The sequence below is a fragment of the Tachypleus tridentatus genome, chromosome 13 (genome assembly GCF_004210375.1).
Source record: "Tachypleus tridentatus isolate NWPU-2018 chromosome 13, ASM421037v1, whole genome shotgun sequence".
Classification (NCBI taxonomy): domain Eukaryota; kingdom Metazoa; phylum Arthropoda; class Merostomata; order Xiphosura; family Limulidae; genus Tachypleus; species Tachypleus tridentatus.
In genome coordinates, this window is record NC_134837.1 from 189032957 (window position 1) to 189055395 (window position 22439).

At 34.4% G+C, this 22439-nt stretch overlaps 1 protein-coding gene across 9 annotated transcripts in view; it reads left to right on the plus strand.

The window, feature by feature from the left end:
- The first annotated feature begins 510 nt into the window (after window positions 1–510).
- The window catches only part of LOC143240290 (uncharacterized), a 44302-nt gene continuing 22373 nt past the window's right edge, over window positions 511–22439 (plus strand). For 3 of the 9 annotated variants that reach the window (XR_013021700.1, XM_076482501.1, XM_076482506.1), the window contains exon 1: window positions 511–606. The gene's annotated coding sequence lies outside the window, so the exon portion shown is untranslated. Of the gene's footprint in view, window positions 607–6652; window positions 6898–15578; window positions 15681–18090; window positions 18359–22439 lie in introns of those variants that run through there. The other 6 variants (XM_076482502.1, XM_076482508.1, XM_076482503.1 and 3 more) reach the window with 6 other exon arrangements.

Sequence of the window (22439 nt, forward strand, 5' to 3'; positions counted from 1 at the left end):
GTTCCGACGCCTCTGTCATTTACATGTGTACAGTGTATCTATATATATGTATTTTTATATACTGCCACTTTATGAAGAATCTTTTAATTTTATACCTCTTTGTATCAAAAAGTGTCAAAATGCCATATAATATTTTTATTAAATATCATACAGTTATTTCAAAAATAAAGTAATTAATAAAAATAAACAGTTTTGAGTTTTCGTAAAACGTGAAACTTTGGAAGATTTGTCTTAAGTTATATTTTCATCGTCTTAGTTCTACAACTTTCGGTTATGTTAACGTAACGCGTAGCAAACGTTCTTGAAGAAATCCGCCAAAGTATATGATACATTACAAAACTATACTCATAACATACTGTGAAGAATGAAATATTATGGATATAATAAATAGACTTGTTATCAATAACTATTTATGAGAATTTTTGTTTCTTTATGGATGAATTTATTAATTATACACACTAGGTATGTTTGTAATTATAGATAAATATTATGAACAAATCTGTTCTTCCCTGGTGGTTTGACCTAGAATTAAAACCAATGGATAATGGGAAAAGATTGAGGTGTAGGCTTTTCATTTGATATTATTAGGCCTAACAAAATACATCGGTAAGTTTAAAAGATATTGTTAAGTTTACAGAAATAATTTGTCAGAATATATTAATAACAGTTTAGATGTTCTGATTATTTAACCTGTTTTCTTTTTCTCAGTTGTAGCTAAATAAGTTGACTTTATGTTTTCTATTGTTAATGTTATTGTATATGAGACTGAAGCCTAATTTAGAAATTAGTAGTAGTAATACTAATATTAAATTTAATAGGTAAATTTAAGGATTTATTAGTTATTACTACTAATATTAGTTAGATGGCCTTTTCACCACTTAATTTATATCGAAATGGGGAATTTATAATGAATATTAAGCTCAAAATTTAATGTAGCTTATGTACAAATTTTGAACTTTTCTTTAGAAGTTTTATTTTTTAAGACGTTGTGTTGACGGGCTGTATCAAGTTTCAAGGTTAAACTGAAGTAAACTATTTTAAATAAAAATAAAGTATATAATTTATTTATTTCATTACTACATAATAATTGCGACCACTTAAAAGTTTTTAGACCTTTTAACCATATGAAATGCCGATCAATGTATAGATAAAAATTGTCTAAAGTAAAGGAAATACTTGACTTAATTAATATTTCATTAACTTTTAAATCAGATGCTGATTGTCGTCTGGATAATGGTTAAAGTATGGACACATTATTTTTGGATTTTCAGAACGCTTTTCATAGAGTGTTGTGACACCTTATGAAAAGCGTTCTGAGAAGGTTAGCTGAAAAAATATCATTAGGTTGGGGAAGAATTACTTAATTGGATTGTCATGTGGCTGGATGAGAGAAATAAACCTTTTTTCTTAATTACAGTAATGATGTGTTAGAGGCATAATTAGTATGTTACAAAAGTTTGCTGATGACAAATTCCTGATTATTTCTATTATATTAAGATACTGTGGAATGATATATATCAATTGGTAATTAGATCTGGATAGTCAGAGGAATTTGCTTATAGCTTAATTATCTTCAGCAGCATAATGATTATTCTTGCATTGGGTTTGAATAATTGTAATAGCTGAAAATAGAATTTATTGGGAACAATAATTTTGATTTATTTGCATTTTACCTATTATAATAAATTTTTTACAAACCACTGGGGAAAAAGTAGTTGGAATACACAAGAAAGTATTCCTTCAAACACGTGGAATGATTGTCTATTAGTGTAACTACTGACTATATCCTCTTCTATCCAGATAGGTTCTCATGATTTATAGTTGAATAGTAAGACCATAGTTTTAAGGTCTTTGATTGATTAACAAAGTGAACTGTGGGTTTTTATCATCTGAAATTTCAGTCAAACAAATAAAATACTTGCTACTACCAAGCAGTTATTTCAAGAGAACCTTTTTAATATTCCTGCCACTGAGCAAATTTGGATTCAATGTGAATCACTCAGGTACTTCTGATATAGTACTTATCTCCTATAACATAATTATCTATTCTTGTTCAGTACTGCTATCTAGATACTAAAAATTGTGCATATCCACAAGCTTTGAAGCTATCTATATTATACCTTCTATTAGCACTATCACACAGGCTATGGAGGGAGACCTGTCATTGGATTTATTTGCTATTTGTCATGTTATTGACCATTATATGAATCAACCTCTTCTTCCTGAATAATCTGAACCTGTTCAGGCCAATAAAAATTTTGATAGCCTTTTTCCACCACAGATTCTTTCATGTTTTTTGATGCCCCTTCTGTGAAATTAACTAGGAATAGTATGGCATTTTAGACATGATTTCACAGGTATGGAATGTTTTGTCCATTTTCCCAATTTCTTATAATCCCCATCTTTCTCCCTTGTGTGATACCTATTCATCTCAGTCTTTAGTTTTCCTCCTTCCCTGGATATTGAGGTCCATTCTGAACATTTTGTTTCTCAGTTTTGGGAAGCATGCCAGCATGCTTGATCCTCCACAGGGTACTAATCAGTTTGCATTAGCTTACCATCACACTGACTGTTCATTTCTCAGCTATTAGTAGATATGGTTGATTTTACCTGTTTTGGGGACAATCCCTGATTTTGTTTTTTATCTGTGCATTTATGCCCTGCCCAATATTCTGTCTTTTTCTTGTCCTTAATTCTCTTCTACAGTATTTATCTACTATCCATCTTCTTTCTGAGATGATCCACAGATATCTTGATAGTTTTTTAATGGAGACCCTTTCCCTAATTACCTTATTGTTGGCACATTTGTTTTCTCCTGCTCTGTTATAGCCAAGGGTTCTGCCCTAAAATTCTCTCTCCCCTACATGTCTTTCCTGCTGCCTTAAGATCATACTGCTGGGCAACATTTTGTTCGAGGCAGTACAAGACCTATTTTAGCAGGCAAATATCCTCTATTTGTGATCTTTCTCTTTTCACCCTTACTAGTTGGGTTTGGCTTTTAATTTGATTGGTTTATCATCTTCTTTCCATACTTTGATCCAGGTGTCTTTTCATCAAATTAGACATCACACCTTTTTATTTGCATTTCATGTTCTTTGTACCATGGAGGAAGTTCTTCAATTAGACATGTGGACTACAACTTGTATGTTTATATTTCACTGTTTGCATCAGATTATGGTATCTTTATCTGTTGGTTGTCATTTTCTTCTTGTAGCCACTCCTCAGACTACAGTGAGACTTTGAGTAAGTTATCTTTTATTTCTCTTATCTTTCTTTACAGGAGCCTTTATCCATTTCCTTTTGGTTTGTTGCTATTTATTGTTTGGATCCTGCTCTGTTGTCAGTGGTGTCCAACCAGGTGTTTTTTAAACATTCAAATCCATACTGTAAGATCATGTCAACTTGCATATTAGGATTCCCATGCCTGCTAAATGTACACTGATGAGATGGGGTATTCCACAAGATCCCTTGTGGGCTTATTCTGGAAATATATTTGCTTCATTAGTTACAATGTCCTAGATTGTACTCATCTGTAGATTACATGACTAAGCAAAAGGGGATAACTGCCCATCCCTACCATGCCTTATATTGAATAAATTGGTATAGTCTGTTTTTCAGTATAGGATTTTGGTGGTCACCTGTTGCACTGTCTCCAGTGTAGTCTGTTCTCTGGACTCTCCTCCATGCTTTCTTCCTCTTTCTAGTGCACTTTGAGAGTCCTAACAATTTTCAAGCTGCTAGGGTGGTGGACTATGGAGACATCCCTTTAAATGTTTTAAATTATTATTAAACTATTCAGTTGAGAGTAGAGCTGTGTGTTGTTCATACCCCCACATGGATGTTGGTACCTGGTGACCAGGTTTTGGATTATAGTTGATCCACCAATAGTATAATTTCCATTCTACCCCCATATGATTCCCAGCAGCATGGGTTTGGAATGTAGTTTACTTGCTGTGTATGGTTCATCACACAGCACTTAGCCACTCTATATTTGTGGACACATCATTTTAATCTTACCTACTTTTATGTTTTCTGGGATTGAGTTTAATACATATTGTATGGTACAGATTCTTATCCTGCCATAGCTCTCTCCCACTTGGATGTGCTTCTTTATATTTCTACCTTCGCATGCAATATATTCCACAAAGAGTGAAGAGTATACCTGTTCAGAATGATGCAGTCTTCCACATATGATCCTTTGAATCCCAAGATCTCTTGGGAAGTGTCCTATGGATACTTCTTTCTCTTGTATCTGTCTATTCAGTATGGGATTGCAGCTAATTATGTGTGAGTAGGTAATGTACCATATTGATAGTTATAATTTTCCTGTACTGAAAATATATTTTCAGTAGGCACGTACCTCCCTTCTATACTACCCACATATCCTCCCCACTGAAACAGGTGCTTCCATTTTATGCCAAAACTTGAAGTGATAATTTGGTACAATTGAATAGAGGGAATCATGTTTCAAAAAAGTATATCACACTTTTTTGTTGCATGATAATTTGCATGCTAGATGATTCAGTCAATTCCATATTGGTGAGAGTTTCAAGGCTTAGGGTATGCATAAATGTTTTGTTGTTTTTTTATATGGAGGACAGAACAAACAAAAATGGGTAATTATGTTAACAGAGGTAACTACTTAACATAAATATATTTTCAGTATAAGAAAATTACAATTTTAATCCCTAGATGATAAATAAAAGGACTGAGAATTAAAAAATAAGATACTAGAATGAGGCAAAATAAGATACTAGGACTAGGCTGTGTTTTCCTTTGGATTTTAAAAGATATTTAAGATACAACTCTCACTCTTCAGTATTTGTGTGGCAACATTTAGATGCCCAAGGATTGGAGGTGATAAGAGTTGATCTTAAAATTATAGGCCAGTTAAATTTTCAGAGTTTTAAATAAGCTTTTATCATAACAGATAAGTTACTTTGGTATAAACTGTAATGCTGAAAACAAAAACTAACTCAGTACTGAAAATGTTTATATTATTGGGTTTTATTGGCATATTAGTCATCAAACACTTCACATTTTGTCACTGTTTTGCTGTTTACTAGTTACTTGTTGTTATACCTGCAATTATTGTTCTATTACAAATCACTTAACAACGTTGATTGATGACATTATAATGCTGTAATGTTTATTTCAGTAGTAACCCCAGGCAATTGCCAGCATATAATTACTACTTTACCCATTTGTTAATATTAATTTCTGACTAAAACGTATAACTTCAGTGAAGAAAAGAAAGAGTCCATGAATAGCACAAGTGATCTAGTCTGTTGTTTGATTTGCTACTCCCAATTCAGTAGTATTTAGTTTGGACAAGTTGTGGCTTTTAATTTCTACTTAGGAGACCAATCAAGAGTAGTATATTAGGCCTCCATATGGTGATAAAATGCAAACTTGTATGATTTGATGTAAAGAACTTTAAGTAACTCCTACAAATTACTATATAGCTTACCAATCAGTTTGCAATGAGGATGATTTTCCATGTTTTATGTTTGTGTTATTACTGATAACAGGATTTTTTCTTTTCAACTAGCAGGTATATACATATATGTATGAATGATATGTACACCAGCAAAAAGTATGTGTATTTGGTTAGCATAATTTTTTTTTATCTATAAAAACTTTACACAGATATGCATATTATCTGAAGCGTGGGCTCATATAACATAGTAAAGGGCCTTGAAACTTTACCTTCAAAGTTTCAACTCTACATTTTTGCTATCGTGGTGAAATTGTAGTTAGCTTCAATTTTCAGCTTCGTTGGTCACTCACTATATCAAAGGCAGTATTGTCACACATTTGGTTTTCAAAACTCTCAACATAAGCCAGTGAAGTTGTTAAGACAGTACTTGTACATATTCTTCCAAATTAGAATGCAGAATGTAGGGATAAGCCAATCAGCATGCTTGATTCAATCTCAATACTGAGGTATGTATGTCACGACTGATTACACTTATCAGTTAATGTTGATAGTTTCTGCAGGACAAAGTTGTCTATATTTTATTGATAAACACGATTGCCTTAATTATTATCACTATCAGTAGATTACAGAAGTGTTTAATGATGCATGCAATAGGTGTTGTGTCCTTTTGGGTACATACATTTTCATATTTTTTATTGGATTTTTTGTCACAGCTGGTAACTTTATATAAGGTAGGTACTGTAAAAGCAGGATCATCTTAAATTGACATTACACATTGGTTTAAAGATACAATTGTATTTTAAATGTGCAGTCAAATTAAACTTGTGTATTACTGCCCATAGCAGTAGTTATTGTTTGCACAAAATATCTAGCAAATTTATTAGGCATAAAACCTGCAGAAAATGCTAGTAAACAGTTATACTGTAGAGAATGAAAAGCCGAGATTATTAAATTTATAAGCAGAATGTCTTCCTTTAATATGTATAAGATAGCAAAGATATATATATATATATTAGTGAAAATACACTTTAGTGAAGTTAAATGGTAAAATATGTAAAATCACAAGGAAATACTGCATTTAAAACAACAAAACCAAACCTTTGACTAATTATATTAGTTTTTTATAATCCTATATTTTAGCTTGCACCTTGTAATATTTTCAATTGACACAACATTTTTTGTTTAAGTTTTTTGTTTCTGCTTGTTTTTGAGTTATGACATTGCAGTGGGGATACACCGTCTACCAGTCTTAATGTTCATTCACCAGTCTCGCGCAAGAAGTAAAGTGCAATAAATATAGAATTAGAAATCAGGAGAGCAAGATGTAGGTGCTCAAGCCCACCACGTTCCACATCGATATCACCCTTCACTGCCTGTAGACAGTCGTAGGAAGGTGACTGCTCTCCTAAGTAAAGATTTAATGGATATAAAGAAAAAAATAATAAAGTACTTTGGGGGTAAGTAAGATGAAAACTTACCTGTTGTTGTTAGCATTCCAGCTACTTACATTGATATCCTTATCAGTTATTTTAATTGTTAAATCAATGTAAATATTTTTGATAAAAGGAAATACTTTGCCTTTCCTATTCACCCTGTCTTAATAGTAATATATCATACACTTCTGTTATAAGCATTATAACTTTGCAGTTATTCAGATATTGTAAAATTTGTAATAAATTACAATATTTTATCAGTAATGTTGAAATACTGAAATATGTTGAAATAGTTAATGGATTTAATAAAGAAACTTTAAATAAAAATTAAAATATTCTGTTTACAATAACATAAATATTTTTACTTAAAATTTCTAATTATTTTAGTTAAGAATAATGTCATTGGCTCTACTTTATGCAGATGACACACCTTGCCACATAAAAGGCTTGTTTACAGCATGATAGTTTCAGTGAACTTGGTGAATGGGTGATGGTTGGGAGCTATACTTGTTTGTTTAGGCAGCTGGATGGGGCATTTCATGCTGGTATAACTCGTTTGCTGTGCTTTCAGTTATTGCCTTTCTGCCATATTGGGGGCTGGAATACTAACATCAAGAGTTAAGTTTTCATTTTACTTGTCCCCAAAGTACCTTATTTCCTTATTATTTTTTTTTTTCTAATTCTTTATTTCAATTAATTCTGTACTTAGGAGAGCAGTCACCTTCCCACAACTCTCTGTAGGCAGTGAATGGTGATATAGATGTGGGACATTGTGGACTTGAGCACTCACATCTTGCTCTCCCAATGTCTATATCGATTGTTACTCTTTATTTCTTATGTGAGACTGGTGAATGGAGGTTAAGACTGGTATATGGTGTATCCTCACCATAATTTCAGTCCTACTTCTGCACAGTCACCTTCAAAACCTAGGGTACCTTTTATAATCCCACATTATAGCTTGCACTTTGGAATCTACTCAGTTGATGCACCCCATGGTGTGGATTCCTGTACATGGTGAGGGGACCTCTCAATGAAGGTTCTGTTCCTTCAGTTTATTTCCTCTGGGATCTAAACATCCACCCACATGTTTGCTGTGCATGGTGACCTGTGAAGGGGAGGAGAGAATCCTGGTGGTTGAGGGGTCCAACTCTAACACATCACTTTGGCCTTGAATTCCTGTAGACAGGCAGTCTTGGGGTGGCCCCTTTTGGGTCTGTTGGCTGGTCCACTTGGGCTAGGGTCAACCAAGTACTAGTGTTGGATGTTCTCAACAGGTTTTGTGGACATTGTATCTGATGCTGGTGTTTGGGTATGGTACTCATGAAACCCATGCTTTGCTGCAATATCCTTGTTTGGCATTGTAGTGCATCCTCTTGTAGGGCTTCATCCTGGGTGGGGTCAGTGTGCACCAAAATATTCCTTTTTTTATTAGGGATCCTCCAAATAAAAACTTAAATAGTGAAAAAACAGTCCACAGGTAAACGACCACATCTTAAAGATTCTGAGCAGCAATCTTTAACATCTGTAACACCCATTGTACCTCATTTTCTTGTACTACATTCTCTTTCAGACAAACATTTAGGGCAAATGTCTTCCTTTTTTTATTCAGAAGGGACTAGAGAAACTTTCTAGCCTTCCAAAATCAGTAAAGAAGCTTCAATCTGATGACATTGGTGTAAACATCCACATCTCAACACAGTGAACTCCTCTTGTATTCAAAGGAAGTTTGGGATGTACCTATTGAGGATGCACCTCATGCTACTTTGAATTCATCATGAGGAGTTATTGTTGAGAGGAATTTGAAGAACATCCCTGAGTCAAAAATTCTCACTGGTTTCTCCACCCAAGGAGTTTCTGCAGTGAGGCATTTCTTCACTTGTAAAGATGGAATTATGATGTTGACCAATGTTCTCATTCTGACATTTACATCACTACATCCACCTGCCACCATCAAGGTGGGTTATCTTAATTGCAGGGTACAGCCATACATTCCAAACCCTCTTGCATGTTTCCATTGTCAGCAGTTCGGTCACTCGTAGACGTCATGTCATGGTTTCCTGATGTGTGTTTATTGAGGTGGCAAGGACTGCAATGCCTCTGAGTGTGAAACGGACCTTTATTGCATCAATTGCAATGGCTCTCACCCATCCTACTTTCATTCTAGCCCTAAATGGTTGGAAGAAAAAGAGGTGCAGCAGTTGTAAATGATTCAAAACATTACTTATCCTGAGGCTAGAAACTTTATGTTCACCACTTTATCTCAGATGTTTGCTGCTGCACTTTGCTTCACTACTGCAGTGGGAATGCAAATGGATCTCTCTGCACCTCTAAAAGAATCATTCTTAAGCAAAATGAAAAATGATCCGTGGAGGTCGATAGACCTCCCTTGAATAAAGACAGTAAAGAAAAAGATGTGGTCATAAACAGAAAGGTTTTCCACCCAATACACCTACACATAAATAAAAATGGCCACATTGGTACAATGGAAATGTCAAAGTTCACATTATAATCTGGAGGACATCAAAACACTGATTGCTTCTTACCATCCTTTATGTCTTTCCTTATAGGAAACATTTCTGAAACCTGCCAATACAGTCACCTCTTGGCAGTTTTCTTTGTACAGAAATGACAGGCTGTGAGATGGAGGAGTGCATGAAAGGGTGGCACTGTTGGTTGATTAGCATGTGCCCACTCTGGCTTTACCACTCCACACCCTTGGAGGCCGCAGCCATCTGTGTTTCCTTGAGTTGTATCATCACTGTTTGTTTTCTCTACCTGTCACCAGGAGAGGCCTATGATCAATCAGACCTTGAGATGTTCTCAATGAACAGTTGCCATCTACCTTTTTAATCCTGGGGGAATGTAATGGACATCATCCCTTCTGGGGAAGTGTTGATATTGATGGGAGGGGTTGTTCTGTGGAGCGTATGTTCTCTGATCACAACCTTTCTCTTTTATATTTCTCCTTCATTATTTTTCTATTTTTCATGGAGGGTTGACAACAATCAGCAAGGCAGTGATCATTTTCTTATAACCTTGAGAGACTGTCCATGCCCAGGTGGAAGCTGTATCAGCTAAACTGGCCCTCTTTTATTGCTCTCGCAGAACTTGATGCTGCCATTGTCTGTAAGCTGACTGTATTATACAAGCAGCTGCTCAATGTATTCCTAAAACCTCGAAATGTTTTCCAATATATCCTCGTCTATGGTGGAATCCTGCCTGCCCCATGGCATTGAAGGCTCAAAAACGAGCCTGGGATACTTTCCATAGATATTCCACACTCTCAAATCGCATAGCTTTCCAGCGGGCCTGTGCACATGCTCGATGGGTAAGGCATCAAAGCCAGAAGGAATCTTGGATTAAGTTCACAACCAGCATATCTTCTACCACCAGATCCAAAGTCATATGGGACAAGATTCAAAAGGTCAATGAGCAATATAATTCTGTCCCCCTCTCGATCTTGCTCTCTGATGGCCAGAAAGTGGCTGATACTCAGAGCATAGCTGATACTCAAGGTGAAAGCTTTTGCCAGGTATCTAGCACTTCTGCTTCTTCTTCTACCTTCTTAGCCATCAAGACTCGGGCAGAGCAATCACCTTTTTCCTTTCAAGCTGATTGCTCTATGACTATAATTGTCCATTTACTCAAACTGGCCCTTCATTGGTCTGTCAGTACATTGGTTGTACCTGATGATATACACTATGAGATGCTGTGCCATCTATCTCCTGCTTCTCTTGCTATCCTTTTGATTGTTTTAACCGGATCTGGCAGGAGAACATTTTTCCTGATGCCTGGCACCAGGCTATTGTCCTACCTTTCTTCAAGCCGGAGAAGGAACCCAAGATTCCTTCAAACTACCGTCCACTTGCTTTGATGAGCTGTCTCTGTAAGACCTCATAGAGGATGGCTATGCTCGTCTTGTTTGGTTCATCGAATCAAACAACCTCCTGTCACCCATCCAGTGTGGGTTCTGATGACAGTGCTCCACCATGTACCACCTGATTAGACTTGAAACGCCAATCAGAGAAGCCTTTCTCATGCGACAACATCTTTTATCAATATTCTTTGACATTGAGAAGGCTTATGATTCAACATGGAGGTGTGGCATTTTGCAAGACCTCCATATATGTGGGTTACGTGGCCATTTTTATTTAAAAATTTTTAATGGACAGAAGATTCCAAGTTCACGTGGATTTAACACTTCCCATTCTTTTCTACAGGAACTTGGAGTCTCTCAGGACTGTTCTGAGTGTCACACTTTTCAGTATAAAAATTAATACCATCACTGAGCAACTCCCTCTCACTGTTGCAAACGGGCTCTATGTCGATGACTTTCACATCTCATGTTAGTTGTCGAACATGAGGTATATTGAGCATGAGCTACAGACTGCCCACATTTGTTTACTGAAGTGGACCACAGCAAACAGCTTTACCTTCTATCTCTCTCTAAAACCATTTGCATGCACTTTTGCCACCAAAGGGGTATTCATCCTGATCCTGAACTCTGTATTGGTGAAGTTGTGCTCCCTGTGGTCTCTGAGACTAAGTTCTTGGGGCTTATCTTTGACTGTAAGCTGACCTTTATACCACACATCAAACAGCTATGAGTCAAATATACAAGAGCACTGAACATCCTCCATGTCCTCTCTTCCACTACTGGGGAGTGGAGCAACATTCTATGCTAAAAATATATCATGCTCTTATTCGATTGAAACTCTACTATGAATCACATGTCTATGGCTCTGTCAGACCATCGGCCTTAAAGATGCTAGACCCTATTCATCATCAAGGACTTTGGCTTTGTACTGGGGCTTTCTGTACTTCCCCAGTTCAGAGCTTATACATAAAGTCTCATGAATCTTCTTTGCACCTACACCATTTGCAACAGTCTCTACTATATGCTTTGAAACTTCATTTCTTACCAAAACATCCCACCTGGGGTTGTGTTTTTCTTCCTCAATGGGCCATGCTTTTTTAGACCAGATGGTCTGTTATTGCTCCTTTTGGCCTTCATATTCAGGTGCAGTTGGATGAATTGGGTCTGTCTTTGGATGACATTGCTGTGTCCACTGCTTGGCCCATCCCACCATGGCTTCTTACAGTCCCCAATTGTGACCTATCTTGAAGTCATCTGAGAAAAGTAGACACTCCTGATTGGAAATACTGTCTGCTATTTGCTGAACATATTTCAAACCATCCTTCCACTCCTATTAATACAGATGGTTCAAAATCAGATGACTGTGTAGACTCTGCCATGGTTTGTTGTGGTTCAGTGATTGTGCACAGAATCCCCTCTACAGCTAATGTGTTCACTGCTGAATTGTATGCCATTTCTTTTGCCCTGGATCACATAGAAGCTAAGCAGTACTCAAACTGCACGATTTATACTGACTCGCTTAGTTTTCTATTGGCCCTGGAATTGCTTCACGGTGGTTCACACCCTGTTCTCACCAATATTCAAAACTGACTGGCCCATTTCTCTTTAACATCTACTTCTATCCAGTTTTTCTGGATACCAGGCCATGTTGGTATTCGTGGGAACGAGCTTGCCGACACTGTAGCTAAGTTTATCTGCTTTGGCACTATCATCGCTGTGCCTGTCCCATACATGGACTATGGTCTTGCATTCAAGGCTTGGCTTTGTGCTAGTTGGCAGTTGGCTTGGGTGAGCAATGCGAAAACAAGTTTTTCCAAATAAAACCCTATATATGACTTTGGCTATCTTGCTTCTGTAAGGATCGGAAAGAGAAAGTTGTTCTTGTGACTCAAGTCACAATAAGCCACATATTACTTTCTTGCCATCATTATGTCTTTCAACGATGGCATCAGTTTAAACATGTTTTGTCCCAAGGCTTATCCATAACGTTAGACAGTGTTATTGGTGATGGTGACACTGTCCACCTTGGAAATGTTTTTAGTTTTTTAAAGGTCATTAATCTTTTTAATGCAACTTAAGTTTTTTAATTTATACATTAGACCTTTTTTAATGTGATTCCCTCTTAAGAATCAAAGTATTTAGTTTGATTTGAAATTAGAAAATAGCCATATCGTCAAATAACTTGAAACTAGGACTGGAAAGGCTAACTTCAGGTGTCTAATGCTGCTGTTTGAACTACCCATTAATCATCCTGGTGAGTTATAATTAAAATTTTGCTACAAGTCTTTCAAAACTTTTATTACTTTAATTTTTGAAAATGGTCATAACATCATATAACTCAGAACCAGGACTGGAAAGGCCAACTTCAGGTGACCTACGATGGTTTTTGAACTTGCTTATTAGTCTTCCTGGTGAGTTATGTTAATTACAATTATGCTACAGAAAGTCCTTTACAACTTGTATTACTGTAGCGAAACAATGTTCATTTGATACTTGTAATAAAGTTTCATTTGTTACACATTCAAGCCATCTCAACTTTATTTTCAAAAGTGGATCCCTGATTCAATGTATGTGTATGGTTTTCATGTATTGAAGAAAAAGTTTTTAAAATTAATACTATCATCTTGTTTGTGTGTAATGGAAAACTTGGCCATAAATGAATAACATTTCCTTTATTAAATGGTGTTTAAACATTGTGAACATGTTTGATACAAAAATCTGAAGGCTTCCTGTTTTAGTAAACAAAAACCTTCATGGATAAAGGGAAGTGATTTCTTTTTGTTTTGAGTCTGCCTTTGACCTATTGGAGTACCATTTTTTCTTCAGTGGGAAAAATGCTAACAAGTCTGATAAAAGAAGCTCTATAACACTACTGAAATCTGCAAATTCAGTAGGCTTGTGTTGATTTGGAAAAAAGCTACCAATTATGGAATTATTTTTTGTTTCCTTTTATTGAGCAATAGCATTGTATTAATATAATAGCATTGGCCAAAAAAAAACATGATAATTTTGCCTGTTTTTAGCTTTATTGTATCACTGTCTGTTCCAAATTGAAAGATTAAAAATGTTGAAAACTGCTTTTACAACCATTGAAAATAAATTCTAGTTTAAAATGGGACCTTTATCTTATGAATGTGAAAAGACCTAAATAGGGAAAATTCTCAGCATGCTCTCATTGTGGTTGTGAATAGGATGGTTCTCAATCTGCTAAACTGAGCTGGAGATGTGGGTAAAGCAGCATAAAAGAGTATTAGTAAGTACTAATGATGTAACAAATTGTAGAAGAAAATGACCATTGCCATATTAAAATCATAAAGTTGTAAATGTCAGTAAAGGAATTGTGTATGGTGAAAATGATGATGTGGATTTCATTGGTGATGATATTTTGACTTTAACTGAAGATAGTGTTGATTACAAAGGAAGTTAATGGATCATCGAAGAATTCAAAAATGTATATTATGTTAGGTATACTTTTGGAATAAAAGTTTCTTTGATGATGAATTTATCAAATTAGAAATCATGTGAAAGTTTATTCTTTAATTCTACAAGTAAAGTAAATTGTACAATTACCTTCAGCATTTCGGCACTGAAGAAATTATGTTTTGTCATCTTATCAAATGATGCAGACCAGTTATTGCTTAATATGGAAAAACAAATTTATGTTTTTATGTTGCCATATGTTCATCTATATATGCTCTATGAGAAAAGTACATCTAATCATGGTCATTAATACTGTTGTTTAGTATCATTTCTGCATTAAAATGCAAAGGTCCTTTTGATGATCTATCCCTGCTGCAAAATATTTTTTTATACAGTAGGTAATAAAATAATTTAGTGAGGTATTCAGAGATCACATTAATGCAATATTGTACATGTATTCAGAGTTCAAAGTTGAAGTACACCTGGTAGGAGTTTGTCCCCTAAAAATATTGTTTTTCTACTAGTTTGATGCAATAGCATTTTATTGACTTGTACCTTAAATATAGCATGTATGAGCACACACTTTTTTTTCCCTTTGTCTTCAAATTTTAATGTTTTCATATATTTTTAAGTGACAAGAATTATTCCCAACAAAGTTTTCTAAGTTGTGGGCAACAATTTGCAGGCTGTCACATCCTCATAGAGACGTGGGAGGTTCTTAGTTATATGATATAGGTAACGTGAATGAAATTCAAAGATAAAAGTTATTCTGTAGACCAAATATAGAATTTGGTGATCAGTTACTGTGTAGATCAAATATAGAATTTGGTGGTCAGTTACTGTGTAGATCAAATGTAGAATTTGGTGATCATGTTATTCTGTAGATCAAATGTAGAATTTGGTGATCATGTTATTCTGTAGATCAAATGTAGAATTTGGTGATCATGTTATTCTGCAGATCAAATGTAGAATTTGCTGAAACAGTTGGCAGTAATAATAATCAGAAACTTTAATTTCTGATAGATTTTATCCTAATTTCAATTACTGTATAGTTGAAATAGTCAAACACTAGCATTATATTTGACAATTTTAAAATTGTAATTCGATTAAACACCTTTATTTACACTAATTGATTAATTGTGTAAGTTGCACTGCTTTAATATTTAGTATAAATTTTTGTCTTTTAACTGTATTCCTAATGGAAAAGAAATGTAAATATTATAAGCCTAATCACAATTTGTAGTAAAAATTAATTGTACCAGATTCAAAAACAGTTGAGCACAAGATAGTTTCAGGAGTGTCCAGTAATGAATGTTATCCAATCTATTTAAAACCTAAATTTATTTGTTTATAATGTTTGTTTGTATGTGTTTCTAATTTAATTCCAAGAATTTTTTTTTCGTACACAGAATGCAAACAAGTTCTGCAACTGATTCAATCCAAATATTGTTGGACTTGTTACATTCAGCTACTTGATTATTCTCAGAGGATGGTTAAGGGGACAAAAGAGGTATCACACCCTAGACAAATGACTATTTAGACCTTACCTAGAATTATTTGAAAGCTTTGGTCTTTTGTAGAAGAACATTGTGATCTATTCTGAAAACAATAAGACAAGAGAATAGAGAGAAAGAGTAAGAGAAGCACACATTTCCATAAGCATGAACAGCTAGTGAATAAGATTATTTTGCTGCAAACTCTATTGTTAGGCAGGTAGTAAACTGTCATTACTACATTTAAAAATCAATGTCTTCCCCTGATACATGATAGCCATCTAATTTTCTAAAATTTCTGAGCTGCAGAAATACAGCATGTACGCAAACATATTTAAAAATGCAACCAAAACTATATACACAACCCTTAAGTTCACAAACTTTCAGTTACACAGTAATAAATGTATTTAAGTTAATGCAACAATATTGTTATATCTACTTCATATACAGTGGGAACTCAGTAAAGTTTGAATAATGTATGACTTAAAGAAAACGTGTGTATAGTAATTTGGCATTAAAAACAGGTTTGTTCCTGGCTTGATAAAAGAAAACATTTGTTCAAAGTGTAACCAAGAAAATAAAATAATGTATTTATTAAACATAATTTTGATTTATGGCAGCATTAATATAAACTGTAGTTTCAATATCAGCTCTTGTTTGGGATGTTCTCTGTGCTGCACTATAAAAATCCTAATGACTAATGTTTAGAGCTCACAAAAAATACAAAAATAAACGTGTGGAAGTATTAGATGCAAAGTGAAGTATATGCCATTCCTGACAAAATTGAGTTGCCAGTGATATTTATTGTGTTTGGTATTAAATAGAACCAAAATCTTGAAAAATACTTTATTAGTGGTTTGTGGAACAGGGAAAGGGCAGTTAAATTTGTAAAATAGACAAGTACTTTTTCTAGTGTTTTATCTGCTGGACAAGAAATTGTTTTTAAATTTCACATCCCAAATAAATCACTAGTTAGACCTCACCTAGAATTATTACAAAGTTTTCATTGTTTTCTGAAGAATATTGTGTTATATTTTGAAAACAATGGGAAAGAGAAAAAACATTTAATGTTTGTAAAGTACAAATGAAGCTCCAGTTAAGACTGTTTTACTTTACCCATGTAGTGACTTATTTTAGGAATGGCTTCTTGTCAGTATTTATGGAAACTCGTGTCAAAAATTTGTATTCCATCATTTGGGAGTTGCATTACACTGTTTAGTTAACTCTTGTTATAACATTTAAACATGATGATAATGTATATTCCTCCATAAAATAAAACAAATGATTAATGGATATTGATATTATTGAACTTGAATTTTAGTTTGTAGAACATAAAAATAACAATAACTGAGCATAAAATTTTATCACTTTTAATTCCAATAAGTTCAATAACTGGTTTTCATTGAAATACTTTTATTTTAACTTGAAAGTGAATACTGCACAGCAAGATTTGGATTGAATCAGTTGTAAAATTTGTTTGCAGTAAAAGTAGAACAAAATTTTTGATTTAAGTTACAAGAGAAGTAACATAGTCATCTATAATTTTTATTTTCAGTAAATTAATAAAAACAATTATATTGAAGAGTAAAATAAACATTAAACAGTCTAACACTAAAACAGTGGAAGATATTATTTTTATTGTGCACCTTAACAATTACCAATATTTTATTTCTAAAATAATAAATCTGCACATTTAAAGTGATAACTATTAGTAATGAAGATTTTGATCACACTTCTGTAGTTGTAATATTCCATGTTGGGTCCTTTCATCGAAAGATTCATCAACTCATCATTATGTTATGCAATAAAATGGCTACTTCACAGTTGTACAATTATTTTTAAATAATATTTTAAAATTTTAATTTGTAGGATGAAAGTATGTGTGTGTTTCTCCAAACTCTTACAACAAAGTTTTGGAAATTTTATAACATAGAAATGTTAGGAGACCTAAATCAAATTACATGAGTTACTTTAAGCCAAAACTGGAAGCTAAAGTACTGAATTAGTTGTTTCAAAGTTTCATGCTGTTTGGTTAAGTTTTGTTAGAAGGGGGAAAAAAATCAAGGGTTATCAGTGGTGACAACTTCTGTTTTGAAGTAGTTAAATCATTCACATTCGGTTAATACTTTCTTGTCAGATCACAGGTTAAAGACTATATCATCTCATTTGTTGACTTGTATTGAAAATTTTATTGAACTACTATGCTATATATTTATGTTAATAAGTTTGGAATCAAATTGTAGATTATAATTCAAACTTAAATGTTTTTTGTGAGTTAATTTCGTAATATAAAAGAAAATTTTAATAGAAGGTACTTAAATATATAGATTTTAGAGAGTCACATGGTATGTTAAGTGCAGCAGTGTTTTAAATTATATTTTTATGATGTCAAAATACTGAGTCTGTAGTTTCATACAAATTAGGAATTTACATTACCAGTAGCAACAAGCTAGAATATAAAATGAGAACCTCATTATCTTTTACTTTGCTGAGATATGGCTTATGTACTGAGTCAAACACAGTGGGCCCGTTCACCTCTTTCCATTTTTGAAAACATTCCATTATATACATTTACTTCAATACTGAATAATCAGTTGATATATATACACCTATATAATGTGTAATAATTGAAATGTGATTGTGAATTACAAACTGCTAATTCACTAAAGGACAACCAAGACAGGGAAGACTAAAGGTCAGTTTTATATTATTGGATATGTAACATAGTGTTCATACATTGCATCAGTGCAAGTTATGCACTGTTAACTAGGCAGGACTAGAAGGTCAATATAATATATGTGTATATGTTAATATATAGTGTTATGAGACTTAAGCTACTTAATACTAAACATCTGTGTTTTCATATTTTAAAATGTGTTCATTCTAGCATGAAAAAATAATTTATATTTCCTAATTTTTGTATAATGGTCATGAGATTGGCCACATGACAGATCCCACATAGTTAAAGTATAGAAAATAACATAAAATATAAAATGTAATTGAAACCAAATGTTTGAAATGTATTTTGAGGTTTTAAGAGATTATGCAAGTAATACTTGATATTTTTGGGACAAAGAATAGTTTCTCTAAACCTGACAAAAATCACTTTACACTCAGACTAGTAATGAGACAGACTCTATTTTCATAAACAAATCTTAAATAAACATTTCTATATAAATCTAATTTTTGTCTACAAAATACTTTTAATCTTTACTAAAGGTCTACCAAATTTTGTGAAGATGCACATACATGCTGTATCAAAAGTTCTAGTGCAAATACTTAATATGTGCAATGTGTAGACAAACTTGTGTATATTATATCAAATTCCTCATGAAAGGGTTAATTGACTAGTGCAGCATTCCTGAAACCATGGTACATATGAGAAGAAAAAAATACGTTGTTGCTGAGTTCAGCTAGCCAGTTGTCTTACCTCTAGTCAGCAGTATAAAATTAGTGACATTGGCAGATAGCATAAGTAGCTTTACCATAATATACAGGGTTAACAAATTTGGTATCAGTGGAATTTGAACCTGAAACCCTTGAATCATAAGCTTCCTAAGTCACTGAAGCTAAACAAAGTTTAAGTATGTTATAAAACTTGAAAGGTTAAAACAGGACAAAACTCAGATAGCTCATTATGGAGCTATGTGCTTAATAACAAATATAGTAACAATGTATCAATTATTTGTACAGTTTAAAATAATTCAAAAGAGTAATAATTGGAAACTGTTTTGATTAGTTAGTTATTTTTTCTTAACTTCACTTTAATGCCAATTTATTACAGTCCAGTTGTTATTTATACTTTCAATTATTGGTTGACTCTTTCTCAACATGAATTCTGAAGTTCATATTACCATTTTGTTGGGTACATCTGCAACTAGTACTGAGTTTCAGGTGCAGTTTGATTTATTTCTTGGGAGATTGAATGTTATGTGGGTCAACCTCTCTTCTCTTTCTTCCACCCAAGCTAAGTTTGTTTAGGCAGACAAGGAGATGGGTCATCTATTTCCATTATATGGACACAACTGGCTTCTGGCTCATTCTGAACTGGATATAGCCAGCCATACTCATCAGTTCCTTCCAGTGGCTGCTTGGGTGAGCTGGCCAATCAAATTGAAGAAGTCCTTCCTTTAACCTAAAAATATATCTTTTCCAGGTGAGTGTCCTTCAACTCTCATTTCACTTGTGCTCAATCTTCTCCTCTATGACTTCATTCCATAAAACTTTCAGTTTACCACACCCTTTCATCTCCCTCGCTTTCTACTCTCAAGGTTCTGTCTCTTTTGGGGATGTGATCATCAAGGTGAATAACCCAATGCACATTATCAGCTCCTGTTAACCTTCCTACTATTCTGATGGATGATTTGCACTAGTGGTTGGACAAGGTTCATATGTCAGTGGGTGTTCAGCTTCCTCCTCCTCACCCTGATTTACATAATTTCTCAAACACATCCTTTCAGAGCTGGGGTGTATGTACTTGGGTCAGTTAATGTCCTCAAGCTTCTTATGGTTCATTAGGCTTTGAATCACTTCATTCCTCTTTCCAGATGTTGTGTGATGATGATTCATTCTAGCAATTCTATGTTAGTAGCATATATAAATTACCAAGGGGGTACCCACTCAAGAGATCTTTATTTTTGAACATTGAATCTATTGTAATGGGCTCTCACCTGTCACATTCATCTCATTGCATGTCATGTTCTTGATGCTTTTAATATTTTAACAGATCATCGTACCTACTCTTGACAAAATATATCTAACAGAATGGTATTTAGAACCCTCATTACCTGGTGGCTTTATCAGTTCTCCATTAATTTACATTCTTCATTTTAATGCTTGGCTTTTTTCTAGTCCTCGGCAAAGAGATCTGGTTTCTCCCATCAGTTAGCTTTTCTTCTAACTCAATGCATATGTCTTTATTTAATTAAGATGTATCAGCACAAATGGAAAGTGTTCCACAATGACCTGCTGTAGGTTGAGTGGCAGGGTTTTTCACATTCTTTTCAACTAGGATCTTTGGTCTCCTCATTTTCAAGTTATTGGGTTGGTTTATCCCATACTTTACAGTTTTCCTAATGCTGTCAAGTTTTTACTTCCCCTATCCTTACCATGTTAATGCATTGCTTCTGAGTTTGTTCCATCCCCAGACGGTCTATTCTTTTGGGCTGTGAAATTAACATGGTCTTGTATTTCATTTTCTTAGCCTGTGAACATCAAAGTTCTGCTTTGTTTGCCATTGATCTTTTGCATACACTTTACCACTTAACCTGTTTTCTCTTTTATTCAGATTGTACTTTCCTTCCAAATATCTCAGCAACTAGTGAGGAAAACTCCTTTTTTGGTTATGTCCCTTTCTTCTACTTCTTATTTATACCAAATGTCCCAGTTTAGATAGACTTCTGTGTATGGTCCATACTCTTTCTTGTTATATTGTCCACATAGGTTCCTTCCATGGTACCTGTTTTCTCTGTTCAAGACCCTGTCTCTTACCAATTGGGTTCAACTTTTGATTTGATATGGCGTATTCCCACTTGTCTTCTTTCTCCCAGAATTTGTTCCAGGTGTCTTCTCATCAGATTCAATACCTTATCTTTTCCCTTGCATCTCGTCTTGGTGGGTTATTGGTGGAAATCCTAGAGTCAGTCATGTGGACCACACCAAATACATTAGTCTCCTGTTACTTACACTCTTTCTTAGTTTATTTTTCATCAGGGTTTCACCTTCCACCTGTAGCTGTTCTTCAAGAGCTGTAGCTGGGACATTGACTGAGCAACTTTTTTTTCATACTTTTCCTTTCAGGAACCCTTGCTTCATTTGCTCATGAAATGGATCCTGCTTTGTGAAGAGTGTAACTTGAAATCTGCACTGTACAGCCACATTGACTTATGATTTATCTTCCATGGCTTTGCAATGCTCAGTAAGATAGGATGTTCCACATTATCACTTGTGGGTGAATAACTTCACAATATAATTGCTTCCTAAACTTGCCCATTCTGGACTGCATGAGTAAAGCAGAAGGGGATAACTGCCCATTCCTGCCATGCCTTGTATTGAATAAATCAATATGGTCTGCTTTTTAAAAATAGGGTTTTGAGTTCACCCCTTGCACTATTTAAGGTTGTGATGCCCCTCCTGACTCTCCACTGCATTCTCACTCCCCTTTCTTCTTATGGTGTATAGGAGTCCTTACTATTTTCCAGTTCCAAGCTGCTGGGGTGGTCAGTCACTGACACACCTTCCTAAATGGGTTCCACACTAAGTTAACTAACCATTCAGGGCAGAGTAGAACAGTGGTTATTTGGAAGTGTAGATAAATTGCTATTCTCCAATATAAAATATACAAATAGATGTCAAAATGCAGTTTACTCCAATGATTGAAAGTACTCATCCAGTCCTCACGTAGATGTTGGAACTCCTGGCTGGATTTTAGATTAAGAATAGAACCAATTAGCATAAGTTCTCAGTTGTATTCTTCTGTGTTGTCGGTCACAGTGGAGGTAAAGTGGATTGTTCTTGTTCTGTCTTTTTTGCTATCCTTGTTGTATCTTATTTAAAGATGTTTTTGCTTTTTCGATAGTTCCAGTCAGTTTTGTTGACATCCTTTTGATACCAGATCTTGGGTTTCTGAATCAATAAAACAAAGCTAGCACATCATGCTCAGAAGTCAGAGTGGTTCTAGGTTCTCTTTGGTCTCATGAACTTCAGGTAAAGTTGGTATGATCCTTATATATTACCCCTATGTGGATGTTTGTTCTCATCAGCATGGGTTTTGGATG